The sequence below is a fragment of the Monodon monoceros genome, unplaced genomic scaffold (assembly GCF_005190385.1).
Source record: "Monodon monoceros isolate NGI ecotype Baffin Bay Population unplaced genomic scaffold, NGI_Narwhal_1 Super_Scaffold_11, whole genome shotgun sequence".
In the NCBI taxonomy this organism is placed as follows: domain Eukaryota; kingdom Metazoa; phylum Chordata; class Mammalia; order Artiodactyla; family Monodontidae; genus Monodon; species Monodon monoceros.
In genome coordinates this window covers 105,506,898-105,532,852 of record NW_021703767.1, presented here as the reverse complement: position 1 = coordinate 105,532,852, position 25,955 = coordinate 105,506,898, and the positions used below count along the sequence as shown (strand labels likewise).

The window sequence follows — 25,955 nt, the reverse complement described above, 5'->3', positions numbered from 1 at the left end:
GGATGATGCATTTGGACTGACAATCATGTCACTCTGCTGGCTAATTAGCAGAATAACTATTTCCTCTGTGAGCTTTCAAGGAGTTGAAGCCTGATACTGTGTCCCAAAATACTGGTTTTGAGTGCTATTGTCTAAATCTGAAAATTGAGAATTTTTCCTTAGCGCATACCTTCTATTATGACAACCAGAAAAAATTTACACCCCCAACTTACAAATGGAAGCTGAGATGTTATAGAACCTAAAATGTTTTAAGTATGATGGTTTAGAATGCTTAATAGCAGCGTTCCGTCAGAGCCAAGCCCTCAAAGCAAATCCAAAAAAACAAACAACAACAACAACAAAACCCTGTAGATATAGATGGCAGAACACTACAAATAAGTAGATTCGAACTAAACGTGAACTAATTTATACATATAAATGTATATATAGAATTCACCTTATTTGACCCCCTTAAATCCCGACTTTATACTCTTTTCCTAGATCAACTAATTTTATGGTGTATTAAGAAAACAAGTGAATTCCACTGGCAAAAATCCTCTGTAGAATTCTGTTCTTTTGGCTTTCTGAAGTGCATATTTTGGTATTGTTAGTGGAAACAATCTATCTGATTTCAGTTATGCTTATGGTCACCCGTAGTACAAATAGATATAATAATAGATGCAAAGTAGTCTAAGCAAATTATAATATTTTAGTACCACTATGTTATGTGGTATTCTGATCAGTGTAACTAATTAATAACATAATAGTGCTTATAAAACACTGTGGTGCTATAAATTATAAGTGTGGCACTTATTATCAACCAACACAGTGAATATATGTTGCGATAGTTATTAGTCTAATTCCGTTAATTCAGATCTTAATCGGAGTCATAACCAGTTGAAAACGGATGACACTGATGTGATAACCACAGATACTGAAATTGCTAGGTGATTTATTGTTATGAAAAAATATATAATATGAATGCTTGCCCTAGTAACTGTTTCCTCTGTAAGCTTTCAAGGAGTTGAAGCCTGATAATGGGTTCCAAAATACTGGCTTTAAGTGCTCAAAGAAACTTTAATACTTCAGAACCCCTCATTTACATGATGTCAATTGATATTTCTAATGGTGTCGCTCTTTTTTGTTTCATTAAATTAGTTCTAAACATCTTTTAAAAGAATTTAAAAATATTTAGGTAACTATAGGTACTGAAGGTTATATTGTAATTCTTTTGAAAATATTTTTTCATTTAGACATTCACTAAGTCAAACTGACCCTGCACATAGCCTGTGATATACAGTAACCTTTTCCATTTCAGTACCTGAGAATTGTTAAAAAAAAAACACAACCCTCCAATCATAGCTGTTTTAATTAGCATCTTTTTAAACATATCTTCTAACTAGAATATAAACTTTAGGATTGTAGAGGATTTAGTTAGTATCCACAATGCCTAGCATGTAGTAGATACACAGTTTCTTAATTATTTTACAACTGAATGAATGGACGAATGAATGACCAGTTTACCCTTCCTTCTTTTAAATCCATGCTTAAATAACTTAACTTGAGCTTGCCGTTGATTCCAAATAACATCATTGAAAGTATAACCCAACCTTGTTATGTCTTTTCACTAAGATAGGACCTCACTCATTAGACTGTTTCTCTAAAGAGTTACAACCATTCAAAAAGAAATCAGTGAATTTCAAAATACTATCAATATTTGCTAGTATGGATTTATCAAGTCTTTACCTGAGCTCACTGAATTTTCTGTGCATCCAAAAAACATAGGAAAATTATTATCACAAATGTTGAAGAAAAATTCTACTGGTAAAACAACCTATATGACACTAATTTTGAAGGATAAAAGGTGTGTTTCATTAAATAGGTTTCCTTTGCCTATATTTTGTGGGTGAAAGCAAATTACTAGCCAGATTCTTTGTTGCTGTTGTTTGCTTCCAGAATTTTTTTCTTATAAGTTGTCTAAATACTTGAATGCTATCAAATTAAACTTCCCTGAAAATGATTAATGTATAAGCTACATTTATTTTATTTCATATTAGTCTAGCTGCAAATTGAAACCTGAGATACATCTGTATGTGTATGTGTGTATATTTCTGCATCTGAAAGAATAATAATCCTTTATTTTTAACCTATAAGCCACTAGAAATTCAGTCTATTACATCATTTATACAATTCGTCTCTTAATTTCTCAGCATGCTGATATGCAGCACAGGGTTGAAAGCATTGTTAAAATGTAGATAAATGTTATCTGCCCAGCTCTCTCTATCCATTCTCTGTCATCTCAAAAAAGCTATTGTATTAGCATAGCAAGATCTGTGCCTTGCAAATACATTCTGACTATTGTGCAGTCCTTTTCTTTGAGTGTTCTTAAATCAATATAATTACGTTTGCCAGTATTGTATCCAAGATAAAAGTCAGGCTACTCACCAAAACTTGTCCAGAGTAACCATTTTGCCTTCCACTCTTGAAGCAGTGATACCCCATTTAGAGTGCCCTTCATGGTCCTTACACAGCTCAGCTGATTGTCCACCTATTGAAAAACACTATACATTTGCATGGACCCTCTTTTTTGAACCATTTACTCTCCAACTCTTTCCATTTTAGCTGAATTATATAAAGGTTACATTATTTCATAAAAGTTAGCAATATTTAAAGTTTGGGTTTATAGCTTCCTTCTTTAAAAATAAGCATTTTTTCTAACTGTATTATATTTTAGAAAAATTAAATCTTTCAGTTCTGTTTTCTTTTTTATTCTTTGTGCTAATAAATGCTTGACTTTGACTTTCTCTTTTTCTCTGTATGTATTTGAAAATGTTCTGACTATATATAATTAAAAATTATTTCAACTTTTCTCCTTTTGATTTCTTTCTGTATTATTGAATGCTTTAGCATAAATGCTTAGGTTTTCTGTATTCTATTTTATGTTTAATATAGTATGCATTTAAGTGTTCTAATTATGTTTTAAATTCACTTATAAGCATTATTGTCTTTCTTTGCATTTTGACTTCTCTCTAATATGAATTTCACATTTGTGGCATAAGTATAGTGGTTTTTAAATTCTTTTCCCCCTTGTGTTTATTCAGAATAGCCCTACCCGTTGGTTAGTTTTCTGCTTCAAATATTGTTGTTTCCAAAAGCGTTAGGCAACCTATTCTAAATTATTCCTGGAAATGTTGGACAGTGACAATACGAACATAATATTAGGTGATTCAAGTGAAGACTTAGATTTTTGTTTAAGTTGAAATCCATCAACCCTTTTGCCACATCTGCTTGACAAGAAGTAAGAGATTAGCCTTAATTTCATCTTTTCTGTTATTGTTAATCCTTTGGCAAATCTGGGGGTAAAAAGTACTAGTAACTGAAAAGAAAAAAGGAGGTGCCAGGCAATGTTCTAAGTACTTTACCTGTTTTAACTCTCTTAGTCCTCGTGAATTCTGAGGTTTGTGCTGTTATTATCCCTGTACTGTAGGGAGGATAGGAAACTAAGGCATAAGAACTTGCTCTATAGCTAATAAGTAGTGAAGGCAGTACACAGACCCAGGAGTATGACCCCAGTACACATTCCCCCTCTTTAAATAGCCTGGATAAATCACAACCCTACAATCAGTGTTCAAATATAATATGATTTAAATCCCTCTTCCTCTGTCCTTTGCCTTCCTCTCTGGATCTCACCCTCTAGCTCTTATGTACTTGTTTACTGTTTTTTGTGTGTACTCAGATAGATCTGTACCCATTTTATGTTGCCTCACTTGTGTTTCTGGGACCCCAGAAGGTGAGATACTCGTCAGAGACACAGTTTGTCAAGGTGTCCATGTCCTTTTCCCATAATCTCTATCTGCTTTTCTCCCCAGTGACTGGCTGGTCTGTGTGAGACACTCACTTGTCAAGTCCACACCATCCTTCAGAGCCTGGACCAGAGCCAAATCTACCCTTTCTCAGAGGTCCTAGCTCTCCCATGCTTCGAGGTCCGTAGCATAAAGCACACTTGGCACCACGTCTTACCACACCCAGAGAGAGAACTGTTCTAATCCCTCTTTCCCTCCACTGTGGCTCCTTGCCTAAGACCAGAGAAGAAGATGAATATTTGGGGTTCTGAGGCATCCTTTATTCCTTCTGGACACCCTTTATAAGAAGGTTAGAATGAAGTTAGAAGGGTAAATTTAACAGGTGCAGGGGTATCACTTAGGAGTCAGTGTTTATTTGGCATGTTGCCATAAGCGGTTAGGTAGAAATAAGGATTGTCCTTTCTTGCCCTCTCCTGAATTGGCTACGCATTACAATACACAGTATGATTTCCTTCTTAGGTTTAAACATTTGAAAGTTTACCCCGTTCCCCTCTTTGTCTTTCTTTATTAGATAGTTCCATTCCAAGATTTTAAATACCCTTTTAGGAAATTTGTGTTCCCATGTATCAGATTTAATAATTCTACATCTGTCATATTGTAGTATTTTTTATGTATCTATATAGCCCTTTAACACATTAGCTCTAATGTTAGAGAGCTGCTTTCTTTAAGAGGAGAATTAATCTGCTTAGCTAGGATGCATTGCTTTATTCCATATTTTTTCCTCAAGTTCTTATTTAGTCAAAAATTACTCAAGAACAAACACTCAGTTATTTAGCCTAGCCATCTGTCTTATTTCCTTCAGCAGTGATTTGTCCTTTATAGTTCCCTTGATTCCATGTCTGCAAGAACTTGATTGTTAAATATTTTAACCCTTCTTTTGTATATAGTTTTATCTGTGCCATATTATAGCATCAGCTATCCTCAGTTTTGATGCTTCCAGTAAATGTGTGCTAATTCATTTTTAACTTTTTAACAAAGCAAAGGATCCTTCCTAATAGCTCACTAATAATGTTTGTGCTTCATATGTACTCAGCTGTACTCTGTATGGACTTGGAAGCTGATTTAGATCACATTTTACTTATTTTCAGTAAGGTGTTCGTGTATATGAATGCAGATACACGGATATCTGTTTAACCATTTTTAGACCTCCAGTGACTGACCATCATGTATTTGCTTACCATTTTAAATATTTTCTGTGTTCTACACACACACAAATTTCAAGACCAGCTCAGAGCTACAGCTTTCTTTTCAATCAGCTATTTGCAATATAAATTAAACATTAGAAAGCTGACATACATATTGAATTCCCACAGGATTATGCAATCCTGGAAGTAACCTAGGGAAGCCATTGCAATATATGGAGTCAATTGTACTCTAGTGGAAATAGCCCTATCCTTTTGTAGCTGAAGTATGAGAATGAAGTTCAGAGTCCCAGCCCTGCCATTTACTGGCTCTGTGACTAAGTCCCTTAACTTCACTGTGACTCTAAAGTGAGAAAGATGATAAAATCTATCTAGAATTGTTATAAATAGAAATGCATAAAGTATTTAAAAATCATTTCACAACTACACAGTAGTGTATAAATATAAATTTTTATTATTCAGAATTGCAATATAAGGAGTATCTTCCTTTTATCATTCATTCCTTTGATAGCTTTTATCAATTTAAAAAATATACCAACCATCTGGTGCATGCTGGGTACTGTTTAAGCCATATGAAGGGAGCAGTGAAAAAGGAAATCGAGGCCCCTGCATTCAAAGAGCTTACATTGTAGAGGGGGAAGACAGAAAATAAATATGAGAGCAGTGAAATACAGTAAATTCAAATAGGGGTAATGTTTTCTCATCCTCTGTATGATCTTAAGTGGTCACTTTAAACCCAGTTTCCCAATCTGTTAATAAGGGTGATAATAATCTATCTACCATCTAAGGAGGTGGTTGTGATACACTAGATATGAAACCATTTTATAGACTTTATAAAATATTAATCATTGCTCTTTTATTATTAATTTTTTAAATACTTTAGCACTTCTCAGTGATCCATAGATGAAAAAGGAAATCACAGTGGAAAATATAAGACCACATATCAAGATTTATGGGATAAAAAGATGATTTGGTAGGACTAGCTTATTTGAACTCACCCTCCTTCTGAGAATAGATAGAAAATCTGGTCAAAATATTAAAACATATGTTTGAAGGCATGAGAGAGTTACAAAGGTGGTGGGGAAGTATGGGTCCCAGTTCAAAGAAAATAAGGTGAGCTCAACAGTTGGAGCCAGTTTTCCCCTAGAGATGATTCCAGTAGTGGCATCTATCTGCCAATTCTTAAAAAGGTCACTGAAAGGCTAAGAATCTGGGCAGAGCTTTTGAGAGCCTCATGGAGCTACAGGGACAAAAATCTAGAGTTCAGGGCCAGTCAAGGAAGGGAAGACCTGATAAAAACCACCAGGCTTTCGGTTGGGATCTTAATAGGTTATTCCCTGAAAGTAAGGATGAACCAGAAATAGACAAGCACCCATGGGGGCTGAAGCCCAGTTTTGAATCATCTCAATTCCTGACTGAATTAAGATGATTCAAGATTGCTAGTGCCCCTACATCATCAAAAAATCTACAAACAATAAATGCTGGAGAGGGTGTGGAGAAAAGGGAACCCTCTTGCGCTGTTGGTGGGAATGTAAATTGATACAGCCACTATGGAGAACAGTATGGAGGTTCCTCAAAAAACTAAAAATAGAACTACCATATGACCCAGCAATCCCACTACTGTGCATATACCCAGAGAAAACCATAATTCAAAAAGACACATGCACCTCAATGTTCATTGCAGCACTATTTACAATAGCCAGATCATGGAAGCAACCTAAATGTCCATCGACAGACAAATGGATTAAAAAGATGTGGTTCATATATACAGTGGAATATTACTCAGCCATAAAAAGGAACGAAATTGGGTCATTTGTAGAGACGTGGATGGACCTAGAGACTGTCACACAGTGTGAAATAAGTCAGAAAGAGAAAAACAAATATCGTATATTAACGCATATATGTGGAATCTAGAAAAATGGTACAGATGAACCAGTTTGCAAGGCAGAAATAAAGGCACAGATGTAGAGAAGAAACATATGGACACCAAGGGGAATGGAGAGGGGTGGGATGAATTGGGAGATTGGGATTGACATATATACACTAACATGTATAAAATAGAAAACATGAAAACCTGCTGTATAGCACAGGGAATTCTGCTTCACTTCACTGTACAGTAGAAACTAACACAACATTGTAAAACAGCTATACCCCAATTTAAAAAAAAAGATTGCTAGTGCCCCTAGCCAATTACCAAAGCAGATATAAATCTTTTCTGGAAGAAGGGAGCATTATCTTAAGCCTCAAATTATCTTTGCAATTGTTCCTGTATGATATCCATTAAGAATAACCAGGCATATGAGAAAACAAGACAAGATGAAGAACAATGAGGACAAACAAGAGGACAACAGAAAAAACAGTCAGTAGGGACAGATTCATAGCAGATCAAGATAATGGGGTTGTTAGATGCAGATTTTAATATTACTCTGCTTAATATGTTCATGGAAATAAAAGACAATACTAAGAATTTCAGGTGAGAAATGGAAACTAAAAAATTTAAAAGAAAATATTGAACTGAAAAATACATTAACTGGGGCTTCCCTGGTGGCGCAGTGGTTGGGAGTCCGCCTGCCGATGCGGGGGACACGGGTTCGTGCCCCTGTCCGGAAGGATCCCACATGCCGCGGAGCGGCTGGGCCCGTGAGCCATGGCCGCTGGGCCTGCGCGTCCGGAGCCTGTGCTCCACAACGGGAGAGGCCGCAACAGTGAGAGGCCCACATACCGCAAAAAAAATAAATAAATAATACATTAACTGAAATCAAGAACTTAATGAGGGCTTAAGTTTCAACAAGGCAGAGCAGAAAAAAAGAATTAGAGAGCTGGAAGATAGATTAGAAGAAAGCATCTTGAATGAAGCACTGAAAAACAACAGAATGGAAAGTACAGGAAGGAGAAAGAAACAGAGGTAATATGTGTTATGTAAGAATTAGTCCTACTACATTTCAATTCAATATAAAATTTTACCTATTTTTACCTTCATAGCATCCTAAATATTTTAGATTAAAAATGAGATTCTCTATTGTGTTCTTTCTTAACATAAAAAATATCTAATAAAGCTCCTCTATAAAATTAATTAAAAATTTGGCCTAACAGTAAAATTTTCTTTGTTGAGATACAGATTGACATGTAACATAGTATAAGGTTAAGGTGTACAATGTGTTGATTTGATATATTGAAATATGATTACCATCGTAGCATTATCTAACACCTCACATAATTATTATTTTTTTTGTAGTGAGAACAATTAAAAACTAGTCTCTTAGCAGCTTTTAAGTTTATAAAAAAGCATTGTTGATTATAATCACTATGCTGTTTATTATGTCTCCAGAACTTATTTATCTACTAGCTGCAAGTTTGTATCCTTAAATAACACCTCTCCAATTCCTCAACCCCAGCCCCTGGTAACCACCATTCTACTCTGTTTTTAATGAGTTTGGCTTTTTTGGATTTCACATATAAGTGATATCAGACAGTATTTGTCTTTTTCTGTTTGACTCATCTCAGTATAATGGCCTCAGGGTCCATCCATATTGTCACAAATGGCAGGATTTCCTTCTTTCTCATGGCTGAATAATATTCCATTGCATACATATATAAACCACATCTTCTTTATCCATTTATTCGTTGACAGGCACTTAGGTTGTTTCCATATCTTGGCTATAGCTAATAATACGTCAATAAAAATGGAAATGAAGATATCTTTTCAATGCCCTGTTTTCATTTCCTTTGGATATGCACTCAGAAGTGGGATTTCTGGATCATATAGTAGTTTTATTTTTAATTTTTTGAAGAACCTCCTTACTGGTTTCCATAGTGGCTGTACCAATTTACATTCCCACCGCCAGAGCACAAGCATTCTCTTTTCTCCACATCCTTGTCAGCACTTATCTCTTGTGCTCTTGATGATAGCCATTCTGACAGGTGTGAGGTGATATCTCAATGTGGTTTTGGTTTTCATTTCCTTAATGATTAGTGATGTTGATGATGTTCATGTACCTGTTGGCTATTTGGGTGTCTTCTTTGAAAGAATGCCTATTGAGTTCCTCCACTCATTTTTTTCTTATTGAGTTACATGAGTTCCTTATTTATATATATTGGATATTAACCCCTATTCAGTATATGGTTTGCAAATATTTTCTCCCATTCTATAGGTTGCCTTTTCGTTTTGTTGATTGTTTCTTTTGCCATGCAGAAGCTTTTTAGTTTGTTATATTCCCTCTTTATACTTGCTTTTGTTATTTGTGTTTTTGGTGTGTATCCAAAAAGTCATTGCCACGACTGTATAAATTTGTCGTATATATTTATGACTGTTATATCGTCTTGATGAATTGACCCCTTTGTCATTATATAATGTCTTTCTTTGTTGCTTGTTACTGTTTTTGGCTTAAAGTATTTTATCTGATATAAGTACAGCTACTCCTGCTTCCTTCTGGTTTTCATTTGCATGGAATATCTTTTTCCATCCCTTCACTTTGAGCCTGTGTGTGTCCTTAGATCTGAAGTGAGTCTCTTGTAGACAGTGTATAGTGGATCTTGTTTTTTTTAGCCATCCAGCCTCTCTGTGCTTTTTAATTGCTGAATTCAATCCATTTACATTTAGAGTAATTATTGATATGGACAGACTTACTAATGCCATCTTATTAGTTGTTCTCTGGCAGTTTTGTGGTTGCAGTGTTTCTTCTTCCCTCTGTGATTTTCCCTGGTGGTTTTCTCTGTTTCCCCTTTCTTTATCTTTTATGAATCTACCTAGTTTTTTGCTTCGTGGTCACTATGAGGCTGGTAGCAGCTTAACATTGATCACATACAAAAGCTTCACCCTCTTCCTCCCCTCATGTTTTTGATGTCACGATTTACCTTTTTATATTGTGTATTTTTTAACAAGTTATAGTAGCTATAGTTATTTTTAATACTCATTTCCTTTGACCTTTATAATATAGTTAAGTGTTTAATACACCACCCAATTACAAAATTAGGGTTTCCGAAATCTCACTATTTACCTTTACCAGTGTGTTGAATACATTCATATGTTTTCATGTCACTAATTAACATCCTTTTTTTTTCATCTTGAAAAACTCCGTTCAGCATTTCTTGCAAGGCAGATCTAGTGGTGATAACTTCCTTAGCTTTTGTTTGTCTAAGCAAGTCTTTATTTCTCCTTCACATCTGAAGCATAAACTTTGCTCTATAGAGTATTCTTGACTGGCAGGGGTTTTTTTCTTCAACACCTTGAATATGGCATTCTACTCTTTCCTGGCCTATAGGGTGTCTGCTGAGAAATCTGCTGGTAGCCTGATGGGAGGTTCCTTTGTAGGTTATAATTTTTTTTTTTTCCTCCTCTCTGGCTGCCTTCAGAATTCTCTTTATCTTTGATTTTGACAATTCATTACATTGTGTTTTGGAGAAAGTCTTTTTGTATGGATAAGAGTGTAATCTATTAGCTTCGTAAATATGAATGTCTTAGTCTCCCCCCAGGTTTGGGGAGTTCTCAGCTATTTCTTTAAATAAACTTTCTGCCCTCTTCTTCCTCTGGAACCCTAATTATTCTAATATTTGTATGTTTGATCGAGTCCCATAGATCAAGTAGGCTTTCTTTGCTCTTTTTCATTCTGTTTTCTTTGTTCTCCAACAACTATTCTTTCAAAGTTCCTCACCTCTAGCTCACTTATTTTATCTTCTGCTTGGTCTACTGTGATATAGATGCTCTCTATTGTTTTTTTGTTGTTGTTCCATTTTGCTCATTGAATTCTTCAGCTCCAGAATTCCTGCTTAGTTCTTTTTTTATGATTTGTGTCTCTTTACATTTATCATTTGTTCATGTATTATTTTCTGATTTTGTTGAATTGTCTTGTTTTCATGTAGCTTGTTGAGTTTTTTCAAAACAACTTTTTTGAATTCTATATCAGCTAGATCACAAAATTCCAATGAGTTCAGTTACTGGAGGATTATTTTTATCTTTTGGTGATATGTGTCATTGATTTTTCACATTCCTTATAGTTTTGCATTACTGCTTTTGCATTTGAAGTAGCAGACACCTCCTGAAATCTTTACTAGTTGCCTTCAGGTGGCATATACTGTTGTTTGGTCCTATTATATCTGAAATTTTCTCTGACCTTGTATGGATACACCTGCTCCACACTTCTTGCTCTCTCTTGTGGTAGAATCCTTAAGCTTTTATGTCTTCTCTGGTTCTTACAGTTCACCAGACTGACTGCTGGAAACTTCTCTTTTGTTTTCCGAAGGTGGCGCTACAGCTCATGTTTGTGGTTTCTTCCTTGTCCACAGACCCTGGTCTGCTTTTCTGAGAGCACTCCATTTACCAAGTGTGCTGTACACTTGGGAGTGCACACAAGGAGCTGGCTGCAGAGTTGGAGGAGGTGTGGGTTTAGCACTTGTAGCATTGGGGGTACCCGTAGGCCCAGTGGGGGGATCCTCAGGTGAGGTTCTTCCAGATGCCCATGGGCAGACTTCCCCCTGAAGTCCTGAGGCAGTCACCCATAACTGCATCCCTGTAATGCTTTGTGACATTCTTATCTTCCTCTTTCCTGATATTCTCCCTCCACTGTGTCACGGAGTTCCTACCTTAGTACTCCGGGTGCTGCTGATGAGAAACAGGTTTCTCCAGGCTTTCCCCAGCAGCATCCCACACAGCTGTGGATGCCGAGCACTCACTCACTGCTTTCCCTTTCCCCCACAAGAGAAGTCACTGCTGGTTCAGCAGTGCAGTGTTGCCTTGAGGGAGGGATAGCACTGGCAAAGTTCCTCTTTCTGTCTCCAGTGCATCCAAACTCCTTTGTTGTTGTTGTTTCAACAGCATGCTGAAATCTCCCCTCTCCATGGGTTTCTGCTCAAGTACAGGTTTTCCCAGGCCATGGCCGAGAGGGGTTATGGTAGGTTCTGCAGCTTCTTTTGGTTTCACAGCCCATACTGAGGTCTGTCTGCTTATTACCAGATGCACAGGTGGGCAAGACTCGTCCCAGGCCCTTTGGCCTGTGGCGCTGGATCCCTCAACTCCCATTAAGGTGCGTTTATTCATGGATAGATGCCTAATTTAGTTGTACAAAAAGAAGGACAAAAGGAAAGACATCTTACACTGCTGATGTCACTCCTTGGCCTAATAGTAAAACATAATCCCAAGGCTAAATAGTGAAATAGTGGATAACATTTTCAGTGACAGTTATTTTGATGAGTTTTTCTCTAAATAATGAGAAAAATACCCAAAAGTATGTAGGTCACAGTTATTACTTGGTAAATTACAACTTTCTTTTTTATTTTAAAAGTTTCTGCAAATCACCTTTGTGCGTCAGTTTCATTGTATGAAGGGTAATGATATCACAAAAATAAGTGATTTTATCCACCTGTTCCTTCTGATAGTTATTATCCGGCAGATTTAGCTTCTTTTTAAGGCCAGTTCTTGGCCATGATAGTACTAAACCAGGAAGACCTGCACCCAATTGATCTAAAAACTATATTATGTTTTTAATTAATTTTTATTGGAGCGTAGTTGATTTACAGGGTTGTGTTAGTTCCTGCTGTACAGCAAGAGAATCAGTTACATACATATATATATTAACTTAAAGTAAGGCCAAGAATTATAATTTTACAATATTTACATTTAAAAATCAATGTGAATTGGTAAAGCCACTATGGAGAACAGTATGGAGGTTCCTTAAAAACTACAAATAGAACTACCATATGACCCAGCATTTCCACTACTGGGCATATACCTTGAGAAAACCATAATTCAAAAAGAGTCATGGGGCTTCCCTGGTAGCGCAGTGGTTGAGAGTCCGTCTGCCGATGCAGGGGACACGGATTCGTGCCCCAGTCCAGGAAGATCCCACATGCCGCGGAGCAGCTGGACCCGTGAGCCATGGCCGCTGAGCCTGTGCATCCAGAGCCTGTGCTCCGCAACGGGAGAGGCCACAATAGTGAGAGGCCCGCATACCGCAAAAAACAAACAAACAAACAAACAAAAAGAGTCATGTACCAAAATGTTCATTGCAGCTCTATTTACAATAGCCCAGAGATGGAAACAACCTAAGTGTCCATCATCGGATGAATGGATAAAGATGAGGCACATATATACAATGGAATATTACTCAGCCATAAAAAGAAACGAAATTGAGCTATTTGTAATGAGGTGGATAGACCTAGAGTCTGTCATACAGAGTGAAGTAAGTCAGAAAGAGAGAGACAAATACCGTATGCTAACACATATATATGGAATTTAAGAAAAAAAATGTCATGAAGAACCTAGGGGTAAGACAGGAATAAAGACACAGACCTACTAGAGAATGGACTTGAGGATATGGGGGGGGGAAGGGTAAGCTGTGACAAAGCGAGAGAGAGGCATGGACATATATAGACTACCAAACTTAAGGTAGATAGCTAGTGGGAAGCAGCCGCATAGCACAGGGAGATCAGCTTGGTGCTTTGTGACCGTGTGGAGGGGTGGGATAGGGAGGGTGGGAGGGAGGGAGATGCAAGAGGGAAGAGATATGGGAACATATGTATATGTATAACTGATTCACTTTGTTATAAAGCAGAAACTAACACACCATTATAAAGCAATTATACTCCAATAAAGATGTAAAAAAAATTTTTTTTAATAAAACAAAAAAATCAACCTTTCAAAAGTCCATGCCTACATCTTCTAATTTTAGAAGTGCCACTACAAGATTGACTTTAAAGAAAACCGTGCTGCAAGAATTATTCCTGTGGTGATACATGTTTTCTGTCAATGGAATCAGAAGCTGAAGATGGATCAATTAATACTGTGCAGAGTCTTATACTACACTGTCTTCTCAGGGAAATGAAACAGTATGGCAAAGATCTATAAATGATTATAAATATAAACCTGCTTTTACACTAGGTTTGAAAGATCTTCACTTTATTGAGGAGAAAACTGATGTTTCCTTGAATAAGCTGGCAACATTATCTACATGTCAAGTTATCTTACATTTAATTTTTAGTAGAAATAAGGAGATATGTCTGTTTGCTAAAGATCAAACACAAGCCAGTGTTCACATCAGGAAGACAAATTAGCAAGTGCATGAATCAGGTTGTATTTATGTAAGATAAGGATAATGATGGGTTAGCCTAAGTAAGAACTCTGCCTTGATTATAGTATTAGCATTTGGAAATAGTAATTACCTGTTAACAGAAAGCAGACGAAATGCAGATAATTTTTGCAATTTATAATTGTTGATATTAGTAAGGCTCAAGTCTTTCTCTTTTTTTTGGCTGCGCCGAGCGGTATGTGAGATCTTAGTTCCCCTACCAGGGATCAAACCCATGCCCCCTGCAGTGGAAGCTCAGAGTCCTAACCACTGAACTGCCAGGGAATTCCCTCAAGTCTTATTAATAACTTTAACGATGTCAGAATATGTTTACTACAGCAAATTATTTGCTCTAATAAAAGAAATATGGCCAAAATCCAATTAGAGTGTGTAAATGTTTATCTCCTACAACATATCTTATAATCTACTTTTTGGCCATAAGATGTATGGCAATAACATATTCAGAGATAAATATTTTAAGGACATTAAATTATTGATTACACATTAATCAATATGTATAATAAATAGTGAAGTCAGACCTAGTTTCTAAATAGAATATTTTATCCCCCAAATATTTTATTTCCCAAAACATACTTTTAGGCTTACTGGCAGACTAACAAGCTTTAATTCTGCTCTTAGAGGTTCAGAATGGACATCCAAGAATAATTCTATTACCAAAAAGTTTTACAGAAAATCGGCCTTATTTCTTTTTGCTACTAGAAATTTATTTATGAGACAATTTTTACTGTAATTGACCTTTTTTGAAAATATATATAAGTTTATTTTATTTTTCTGGGATTAATAAGACTATGTCCTTTATTTCTAAAACCATGTTATTAACTAATAGGGGAAAATTAGAGGATTAATGTAACATATAAAAATGTTTTCTAAATTACACCTGTTACTTGATGTAAAATTAAGAAATGGAGAATATTGTTCAAAGAAAATAGTTTATGTAAACCCTGATTATTTGTGCAAGTTTAGTATGATTAGATGACTAACTACCATTTTAGAATAGAAAAAGCTGAATTTGTTTATACAAAAGCATAATCTGGCCAATTCTGGACATTTCTACCTTACTATAAAATATAATTAATCCAGGATGATCAGCAAGACCCAATGGAAATCAGCTCTGATGTCAAGAAAAAAAGAATTTTTCTGTCAAACTGGATATTAGGCATTGCATAGAGCAAGTAGGGTTGAAGTAGAACCAAAATTTAGAGGAGAATTGAAGTTCAAGAAGCTCATGTCTTAAGAATCAGAATCCTAGACTGGAAAGCCAAGCAGAGGCTAAGGCAGAGGATTTACACAATGTCAGACTAGAGCCAGGGCTTAAAAGTTATGAGGCCATGGAACAAGACTATACATCTGAGGGAGATACATGGAATGCTAGTGCAAGCCCCCAAGAGGCAGTGGGTTACCAAGTCTTTTGCTTTCTGAGTCAAAGGACTCTTTCTGTACATTCTGCTTCAGTCAGAACTAGTTTCGGGGTATTGCCCTGAAAGGCAAGTCAGCATTGTGCTCAATGGTTGGGTGACTCAGACCCTCCAAGGCTGTAAGAGAGTGCTACAAAGACATTGGGAATGGTAGAAATTATTGGGGTAAGAGTAAAGGAGGGGATTCAGTCATCTTGTTGAATCCTATCCAACTGATGTATCCATTATTGCTCGTAATTGGAATCAAGCCTTGCTGTAGTGCTGCTGACCAAGGCAGAGTAAGCACCATAGTGATAATGTATATGCTTATTAGTCTTCAGAGCCAAAACACACTAAGAAATTTGAGGAAAATACCACATCGAGGTTGTTTACGTGAAAAGACAAAACTACTTGTTTATGTAAACAAAGAATAAGAAATCCACTCTGCAAACCATCATTAAGCACCAAAATATAGATCATGAAAAGGAAAACTTTCATGTGACAGTAACATTCTAGGTATCCCAAACAATTTTTATTGTATTTACTTCTACCCAGTCTTTGTTTCTGCCTACCATATTCATAGATGATTTTTTAAGTCAAGTTGATTTTTAAATCCAGGTTGTTTTATAATTCCTGGCTTCCTATTCATTATCTTTTTGAGAACATTAAGGCAGAAATACCACTGAGCAGCATTCACTCTGAGGCTTGAAAATAATGTCTTCTCTTTTTAAAACAACCTGAAATAGCCTCTTGTTAGAAAAAAAAACTACCTTCTGTATCCTTTTAGCTTCTCTCTAGAGCATGATCTGTCCAGCTTTTTTATTTTTTTACATATAACACACAGTAAGAAATATATTATACTTTTAACCTAATATACATATGTATAAGTACACATAACTGAAAAAAATTTTTACAAAAAATACTTAATCCACTCAGGTATTTTCTTTTTTTCCTAATAGGATTGCAACGTCAAACACAACAAAACAAAAATCACCCACTAATGGGTCATGATTCTCAATTTGAAAGGCGTTGCTCTGGGATAGGTTTCTCCTACATTTCTTCCTTACCCAAATCACTCTCATACCTTAACTATAAAAGCCTGAGAATATGTTCTGCTTTTGCCTATGATTATAGTTAAACTGAAAATAGTAAATTACTGCACACATTGTTGGCATTTTTCTTAAGGCAGATTTTTAAGGTAAATCAATATGTTGTAATAATATAAAATGAAATTAAGCCATTCAAAATTAGAAGCAACTAGATTTCTTAAATTGGCATCCTGTATGAACTCAATAAATAATTCTTAACTGATTACGGATCATTTCCCTATAAGTATCTGTGAGTGCCTAGAGGACATTGTGTGTTCTTACTTAGGATATAATTATCTGTTAAGTTTCTAGTTAATGTAAAATTTACAGCTTACAAGTGGAATATTATATATGTAGGTGATATATTTCTTCACATCTTTAGATAAAGTTTATTAGGTTAAGTCTGAAGTACCTTCCCCTTTAGCACTGTTTTCCAGCACAGATCACTAACCGCTAATGAAATTCATGTTAATGTGAAATTGATAACTGAGCCAAATCTGACTTCATGATGATTTAGATTATAAACTTGAATCCAAGTTATGGAAATGGTCTGAACTCATCTAATTATGTGTCAGAAGCCAATTAACATTCAATTATTTCTGTGCATGCAGCTCTCTTAATTTATGAATAAAATTTAACTATAAAATTATCTCAAAAATGAAAATCCAGATCTGGAACAAGTAAACTTTTGAAAAGAAAGAAAATAGAAAAGATGGGGTTTTCTTCCTAGCCAGATTGTTTAAATTGTATGTCCGCTGAAGTAAAAATGCCGTTTTAATTTTAGGAGGGTAAGTGATAGTAAGTCACACAGTTAAGTTGGTGAAGCCAGTATTTGCGTATAGAGTATAGTTCTAATACCAGAACCCAGGAGCTTAACTGCTATGCTATATAATCTTCCACTGTGCTATCCTATGATGGTACCTTTTTTGAAAGGGATTTTATTCTGTTACCTCCCTTCCCCAAAAATAGTTTACATTCATATATCTTTTGGGGATGGGAAACATTAAGCTAACAAAATTTAAATTGCCAGATTTTAATTTGTGTTAATTTTTTTTAATTAGGGGATTGATATTACTACTTATAATCTATTTTGAAACTCTTTTCTTAAGACTTCGTGTACTGCATTTTGTTTTGCCTAGAGGCATCATTTTAAATGTAATTACATTTTTAATAATAATTGTATGAACCTATTTTTCAGAAACTGTGAGCAATATATAAAGTATAGAGAAGGAAATAAATACACATAATCCTACCACCAAGAGAAAGAATTTAGGCTAAAATTTTGGTGTATCCTCCTAATGTATGTTTGATTGTTTATAATGTTGAGCTCATACAGCATGTACAGTGTTAGTTTAATGTATCAACTATGTATTGTAAAAAGTAAGAGGAGAGAGATCTCACTGTGCAGAGGACGCCACGTTCTGTAGGCCTCCAAATTTTTACATAGTACAAAGTTGCCAGTGGAGTATAATAAGCACACCTTACCCTGCCTCCCATTCCACAAGTCCATCTCACTCTTTTCAGCCTCCAGATATATACAATTTTGTGTGCTGCACTTTTCACTAGTTATGTAGTTATTTTCTCATGCTATTAAGAGCTCTTTGAAAACATTTTAATGGTTGTATAATCTGTATTTATAGATATGCTGTGACTTAAGAATTTCTTTCTTTGGGGATGTTTAGATTTTTAGAATATTTTGTCAGAGATACATACTCAGTAATACGAAGCAGTCCAGGTGTGGGAGCATAGTGCTAGACCCATACAAGTACTTGCTACCAGTACTATGTATGTGGAAAGTCATTCCATTTGTTTATAAAGAGCTTCTCTGTGCAATCTTTAAAGAATGTGTATTTCCAGAGCTATAAACCATGATGAAAAGAGGGACAATTTAGGCCAGAGAGGGAATAATAATAGTAGCCCTTTCTTTTATTTGCACAGTATTTTATGATTTTCAGTGAACTTTCACAAGTGTATGTTATTTAACTTACTCTTCTCAATCCGCAAGGAAGGAAGTATTAATCACATTTTGTAATTGAGAAATTGTATTAGTATGAACTCCAAAAAAGAAATTTTCCTAATGGACAATAGTTGCTTCTGTACAAGCTTCAATAACTGACTCTCCGATAGTAGAGGATTCTTTGCTTATTTGTTTGTTTAGTTAATGGAACAGAGTGAAAATATTACCCTAAAGTTGGATCTACTCAGGGTTGAAATTTAATGCTTTTCAGTATTTTAACAACCATCAAATTGCCCAATCTAACTTCTTTTGTACTTCCGGAAACATTTAGAATATCCTTTAGATATGTTACAGAGAAAACAGGCTATTTTCCCAAAGTAGTATTAATTCAGAACACAAATTCAGTACAGTCACATTTTTTAACTGATTCATATTTTTGTCAAGAAAACATTAGGTCTATGCTTTAATAAATGACAATCTATTTCTAAAATTAGATTTTCTTTAGGAATCCTTCACTAGAATATGTATAATGTTTCTTGGCTTCCTTCAGCCTATTGATGTGAACTGAAGTTTGGAGAAACTTTCTGATTTGCTCTTAGTTCTTCCTAGTCAAGTTATATACTCCAGGCAAGGTAAAGCACTCAAAGAAAGGCTCATATATAATCAGCAAGCATCAGAATTGATGTTGTTCATCTGAAAATTGAACTGTCTGTACTGAAAAAACAGCTTAAAAAAAGAGAATTCATTTGTACACCCACAAACTGCAGTTGTGGGAGTCAGCTAGTTAATCCTTAGGAAACATAGCTCATCTGAGTGGTTATCCCATTTTAATTTTTTCATAAAAAGATAAATCAATGCTTTATTTTGCAGCCTTAATGCAAATTTAAACTACAATGAGATACCACTTCACATGCACTAAGATGGCTATAATCAAAAAGATAGACAATAACAAGTATCGTTGGTAATATGGAGAACCTTGAGAGAATGTAAAACGTTGCTTATGAGAAGATAAAATAGTACAGACACTTTGGAAAACAGTTTGATGGTTTCTTAAAAATTTAAACATAAATTTACCATATCACTCAGCACTTTCACCCATGGAGATGTTTAACCCTAGGGAAATGAAACATGTCTATACAAAAACTAGTACACAAATATTCATAGCAGTATTATTCACAATAGCCAAAAAGTAGAAACATTTCAAATATCCATCAACTAGTAAATGGATAAACAAGATGTGGAACATCCTTCTAATGGAATGCTATTCAGTAATAAAAAGGGAATAAACTACTGATACATGTTACAACATGAACACAAGGGACTACATATTGTATTATTCCATTTCTATGAAATGGAAATTTTTTCCTCTAGAAAGGTAAATGCCCAGACATTATTCTGGGAGATAGGAACAGGAAATGTTTAGTAACTTAGCTTCAGTTGGACATCTTCCTGTGTTCAAAAAAAAAAAAAAAGGAAACTCTTTCCTTCTTTAGGGCTTCACCTATGTTGTTCTCTATACCAGGAAAGCTAGAAAGTTCTTCCTCTTTTTACCTGGCTAATATATGCCAATACTCAGGTATCAGCTTAAATGTTGTATCTTCAGAGGAACTGTATCCTTACCTCACAATTTAATCAAGCCTCATTGTGACACTATCTTCTAGCACCCCTTGCTGTCTTTTCATAGTATTTATCATAACTGTAAATCATTCATTTATTCAACAAGTGCTTATTGAGCCAGACACTATTCTAGTGTCGGCTACAGAAGAAAACGAAGCATGGAGCACATTCTAGTGGGGAAAGACAGATAATGAACAAATAAGCAAATATGTAATACATGAAGAGATAAGTGGTAGGGAGTACAGTAGAACATGGTGAGAGAGAGGTTGGGGGAGGGATGTCATTACCTATATAGTATCTTCAGGAAAGTTCTATAATAAGATGACATTTGAGCAGAATGAATGAAGTTGAGTTTGAGTCTTGAATGAAGAATATACACACCCTTCAATGGTAGTACTTTCTTGGTTTCCTCTTTTTCTTGATAAATCCCAGTCCTGTAAATCAGTATTCTTCAATTTTTGAATGATTTGATGTTGTATCTGATAATTCTTCAAAATAAGAGATACAGAAAATGTAAATAGGGGCTTCCCTGGTGGCGCAGTGGTTTAGAGTCCGCCTGCCGATGCAGGGGACACGGGTTCGTGCCCCAGTCCGGGAGGATCCCACATGCCACAGAGCGGCTGGGCCCGTGAGCCATGGCCGCTGAGCCTGCGCGTCCGGAGCCTGTGCTCCGCAACGGGAGAGGCCACAGCAGTGAGAGGCCCGCGTGCTGCAAAAAAAAAAAAAAGAAAATGCAAATAATTTAATCTCCTACCAATTAACATTTGTGAATTTGTATTACATAGCATCTTACTACTCCAACCACTTTGGCAAGTTAAAAAATAGCATTTTCTCCAAAATGGCAGAATCATTTTACGTTGTTACCAAAGTCTATCCCACATCTGAAAAAAGAAAACAGTGGTAATTTATTTTGTAGAGATGGCAAGGAGTAAGAAAAGAGCCTGATTTACTAAAACTAGAAAAATAAACTTTTAGACATAGTGAAATTGAGACTTTCTTAAACATCATACAAAAACACGATTCTGACTACTCCCTTTCCCTTCCTCCCAGATTCTTATCAATCTACTCGTTTTGATGTTCATCTTTTATATCTGTAGAGAGGCATATGTTACCTATCAAGAGTTATTTTTTATTGGTAAGGACATTCTTGCATATCTTCAGAGATAGAATATCACTTTTATAACCTCTCCCTCCCTTACCCTCAGAATTTGGATAAATTTCTGAAGTAGACAAGAAAAGCTGGTTGGTAGAAATGATTGTGAATCAGAAATCTGGTCTCTTTTGTCCTAGAAACTCCTTTCTTTTCTTTTCACTTTTAATTTGTAAAATCCTCAGTAATGTTTTGTCATTCAGGTGTTTTCTGAAACAAATATATCTAGGGAAAGAGGTTGAAAATGGAGAATGCTGTTCTTTTCATTATTTAATATGCAGAAGGTTGAGACTAAAGATCAGTGGGGAAATTAAGCAGAAGAAACTTGTTAACAAAAAGAAAACAAATTTATGGAAGATATAAGCAATCATATGGCATTTTATCATTTATGCATCCTCATTTTTGGAATTTACTAATTATAATAGATTTTGTAAATCCATTGGATTAATGAGATCGTAAAAAACAAATGATACAAGGAGTTGCCTTCTGAGCACAATCATAAGAATATCCTTGAGAGCTTTTTAAGTACAGTATATGGATTCCCAAGCCTCACCCCAGATCAAAAGAATCAGGACAAGCCCAGTGTTGTTATTTAATAAACCAACACCAAGCCATAGATTCGCACCTTTGAACCACTGTTCTAAACCATTCAGTTTGTAGCTAATAATAGGAGATGGTACATTATATTTTTTGCCAATGAGATTGGTTTTAATGCATCCAAGTTATTGTTGTCTCCTTCAATGGAGTCAGTTTTCAAGACATACAATGGACTAAGCCTTGTGACCTTATAAAATTGCCCAATTTTGTTTTTATTTTTGCCTTACTGAAAAGTTTAGCCAAGCTTGATACCCCACATAGTTCACCAGATATGATTTCAATACTGACAGAAATATAATCCAGCCTCTAAGGATTGAGTGACAACATTTAGATTATTCAAAAGATTGCATGGCGGGCTATGAAAATCGTATTGGGGGTGTATGGTAGGCTGTGAAAATCCAAGTGTTAAAGCAGTGTCTGCATCGTCGATGGAAAACACTTATACATTCTGCTTTGTTTTTTAAAAATCAGCCACACTATTTTAAGTCTCATCTCCTCAACTGAATTATGATACCTTGAATGCAGAAACCATGTGTCTCACACTTCTTTGTAATCTCAGTGCTTGCACAGTACCTTACTCAGAATAGTCACTCCTAGCACTTGATGATAATATTTCCCCACTAACGATGTCTCTGCACAGAACTAATGAGCCTTTTCCTGTTACATTTTGTGATGAACAACACAGACTTGTTAGGGCAGTCATGTTTGTGATGCTGCCAGTAGTTCTAAAGTGATCCAACACACCCGTAACATTGGTCTTATTACTAACAGATTGTGAGCCAATAGGAAAGCATCAAATACTATTCTAGAAATCTTGATTACCCCTCATTTTCTCTTCATTTTTGAAATTACAGATCTTGCTTTCAAGCTTTCAGTGTTTTTATTCAGAAGAATATTTTCCCTAGCAAAAGTCAAGGGTAACTGTTTAGCAGCTTCAAGTCCATCTTTCACATGTATTCAGTGTTCACATTTGGAAGCAGGCAGGATTCTCATAGCATGCAAAACTACAAGGGGAAGAAAGGAATAGAAGTCATACAAACAGGAAATGAGAGTTTTTTCCCTAAAAATTAAATTTCTCCATCTGTTAGTATACTGGATGTAGTAAAATCCTAGCTATAATTTAAGGAAATCTGTATTAATTTAAAAATTTTGAAATCATTTATTTTGGATGGATAGAGATATATCATAAATTAATATACCAAATTATTTTGGATTTCTTTCAAAAGAATAAAAAAGCCGTAAAGTTGAGAAGGTCAACCAACTGTACATTTCAAAATGTTTTATTCTTTCTCTGGACTTATTAATTTAGCCTTTAATTAGCATAGCCATTTAATTAATCTATAATTTAATGTATTTAAAGTAAAAAAGATATTTTACAGAACTTCCTTTCATGTATTGAAATGCCTATTGAGATATTTGGGGAAAAAAATTTTATATTGGATTTGAAAGTTCTCTGAATTAGAAATGTTTATTTTTCTAATTTTTATATTATAGTCTCTTATAATTATAGGCAAATTATAAACAACATAGCCTGTTTATCAGTAATTGACATTTGGGCATAACTGCAGTGTACGGAAACCATTTTCAGTTTGTGCATTTTACGTGAATTTGTTTATGAACTATTTTACCCTGGAAGGTGACAATCACAAAAACTATAAATGCATACGTATTGTTTTGTTTTGGTTTTGTTTTTGTTTCTTGACAAACATTACCTTAATTTCACTTCCACAAAATAAAATTTTAGAAACTCTCTTTGATTGTATTTAAAATCTGTGACTAAGTGCAGAGCCTTATTATGCCTTTAAACATGGTTTAATTCATTATTATGAAGTGACTATCCAGGGGTCTTTTAATCTGCATAATCCAGAGCATATTATCACAGGTATGTTTAAGTCGGAATTCTGTGAATCTCTGGGGAAATGGACTACAGACCCTTGAAACTGCTAATTTAAATCTAATTCAACAGAATTAAGATTTTCAAAGAAAAATTTAGAAGGAAGGAGAGTTCTGAGCCCTTAGAAATACCCTGCAGAAACAGAAAACCTCCTTGCTATTTGAGGAAGGAGGTGTTTGAGCTCTTTCTCGTAGGGTGGTTTGTGGACTGCTAGAAAGCAGTGTCATATTGTCCTCTGACTCAGCCCCAGAGATAGTTTTCACAATTTCCTTCATCATCATAGATTGCTCTTTCTTGACATATATCTAAATCATGTTAGGTATTAGGTAAAGCTGCTTTATTCTTTCCTACCAACTCCCTAATCCTCATCAGGCTAGAATAGGTGATCCTGCTGTATGCAATCCTGGTATACCTGTACTGCTCCATTCACATAGCAAAACACTAAGACAAATCATAGGCACTTATTCAAAACTTGCTCACTGAATAAATAAACTTTAATGATTTTGTAGTCCAGTCCTCCCATCTCACACATTGGGAAATTGAGTCGCAAATGGTTAAGTTATTTGCACAAATCACGCAAGAGAACAGAACTAAATCACACGGTTGGGAAAAGTCTGTGAGTTTGGAACTCAGGTTGGTCAACAGCATTGAAGGTTTTTTGTTTTTGTTTTTTCCTTACCCATATCAGCTGCACTGAAGTTGACAGTCCCTAAAAGAGATAGGGCAAAGCAGCTCACAGCACTACTATGTCATGAACTAAAGAAATACAGGAATCAAGCAAAAGTAATAAGAAAAAAAAACCCTATTGATATTATTTTAAATGTGAATCTGTATACAAATGTTGAAAGCTTCTTGAAAGTATGGACATGTCCTGTTTTTCTTTCTATACTCCCTTCCATTTCGTAATTGGATCAACGCCCCGATTTTTATCATTTTAATAATAGTAACAATAATAATAATAATGTTTGTTCCGCTAGGATGTGAGCCACAAGAGAGCAGAGACCATGCCTGTGTTTTGGCTTTGGTATGCCCAGCACCCAGCACAGGGCAATTAGTATAATAATTAAAGATGATGACTCCCCAAGGAATTCCAAAAACTCAAAGAGTAAAGAGTTCATTTAAAAAAAGTGACATTGGATCTTATCAGTCTAGAAGGTCAGCTTAATGAAGTCCTTTAGTGTTTTTATTTCCTATTTATTGTCTAAATAAGCTTGTATTTGTCCTCTGTTTTATTTAATAAATTAATAAAGAATTAATGCATTCTTTTTCAATAGTGAATTAACAAATTACTGTGTTAAAATTCACACTGATGAAGAGAAAGCTGTCACTCAGTAGAAGGAAAAACAAATAGATCAATATAGTTGCAGAGGATCTTATCCAAAAAAATAATTTAAACAAAAGATTGAAAACTATAAAATCATATCTGCATATTTTCATGTGATTAGTAAGTCTACTAATCTTTGTTCTACCTGTGTAACATAAACCTTAATCCAGCAAATATTATTCTTTAATTCAATTTTATGTTACTTTTATAATCAAATCCATGAAGTTATAAAGACATTGAGTTTTCAACTTCTAGTTTTCCGTTTAATTATTCTTATCCAGCATTGAGAAGCAGCAGTTCTCCTAAAACAGCTCTTGGATTTTTCAACAGATGGAAGTTTATCTTATATCAAAACAAAGCTTCTGTTTCAGTGTAGTCCTGCCTAAAGGCAGGAGAATGGACTAGAAGACTTCTTAAAGTCCCCTCCATATCCCTATATTTTATTTTTGAATTTCACTGCTTTTTAGTGAGCTAAAATAGATGGAGCCTACAGTGCCCATAAAGGAAGATAGAAATTACATACTTTGCTCATCAACTATCATGCTTTGTTAAGTCATTTTCACCTTTATTATTGAAAAGTCAGGCCTTAGGAATATAATAAACAAATGTAATACTTTAAATAAACTTACTGTTTCTCAGTCCTTTAGAAAAAAGTTCTTATTTCTTCACTTTACGGTTAGACTGTTCCTACATTATTTTTATTGTAATTGTATTGCCAAATCAGGTGTGAGATTAGATGTTGGATGTTACGTGTAATCTGCACAGAAATCAAATTATTTAACCTCTAAGCCCACAATACCCCCTCCTGCTGGTTTGCTGTTAAATATTCAGTATTTTCTTGTCATGAATACAAATGGAGGACAAATTAGA

The 25,955-nt window shown here is 35.1% G+C and overlaps 1 protein-coding gene across 2 annotated transcripts in view; it reads left to right on the top strand.

The window, feature by feature from the left end:
• RSRC1 (arginine and serine rich coiled-coil 1) overlaps positions 1 to 25,955 on the top strand; it is a 452,043-nt gene that overhangs the window by 384,978 nt on the left and 41,110 nt on the right. The gene's annotated exons all lie outside the window — the stretch shown is intronic.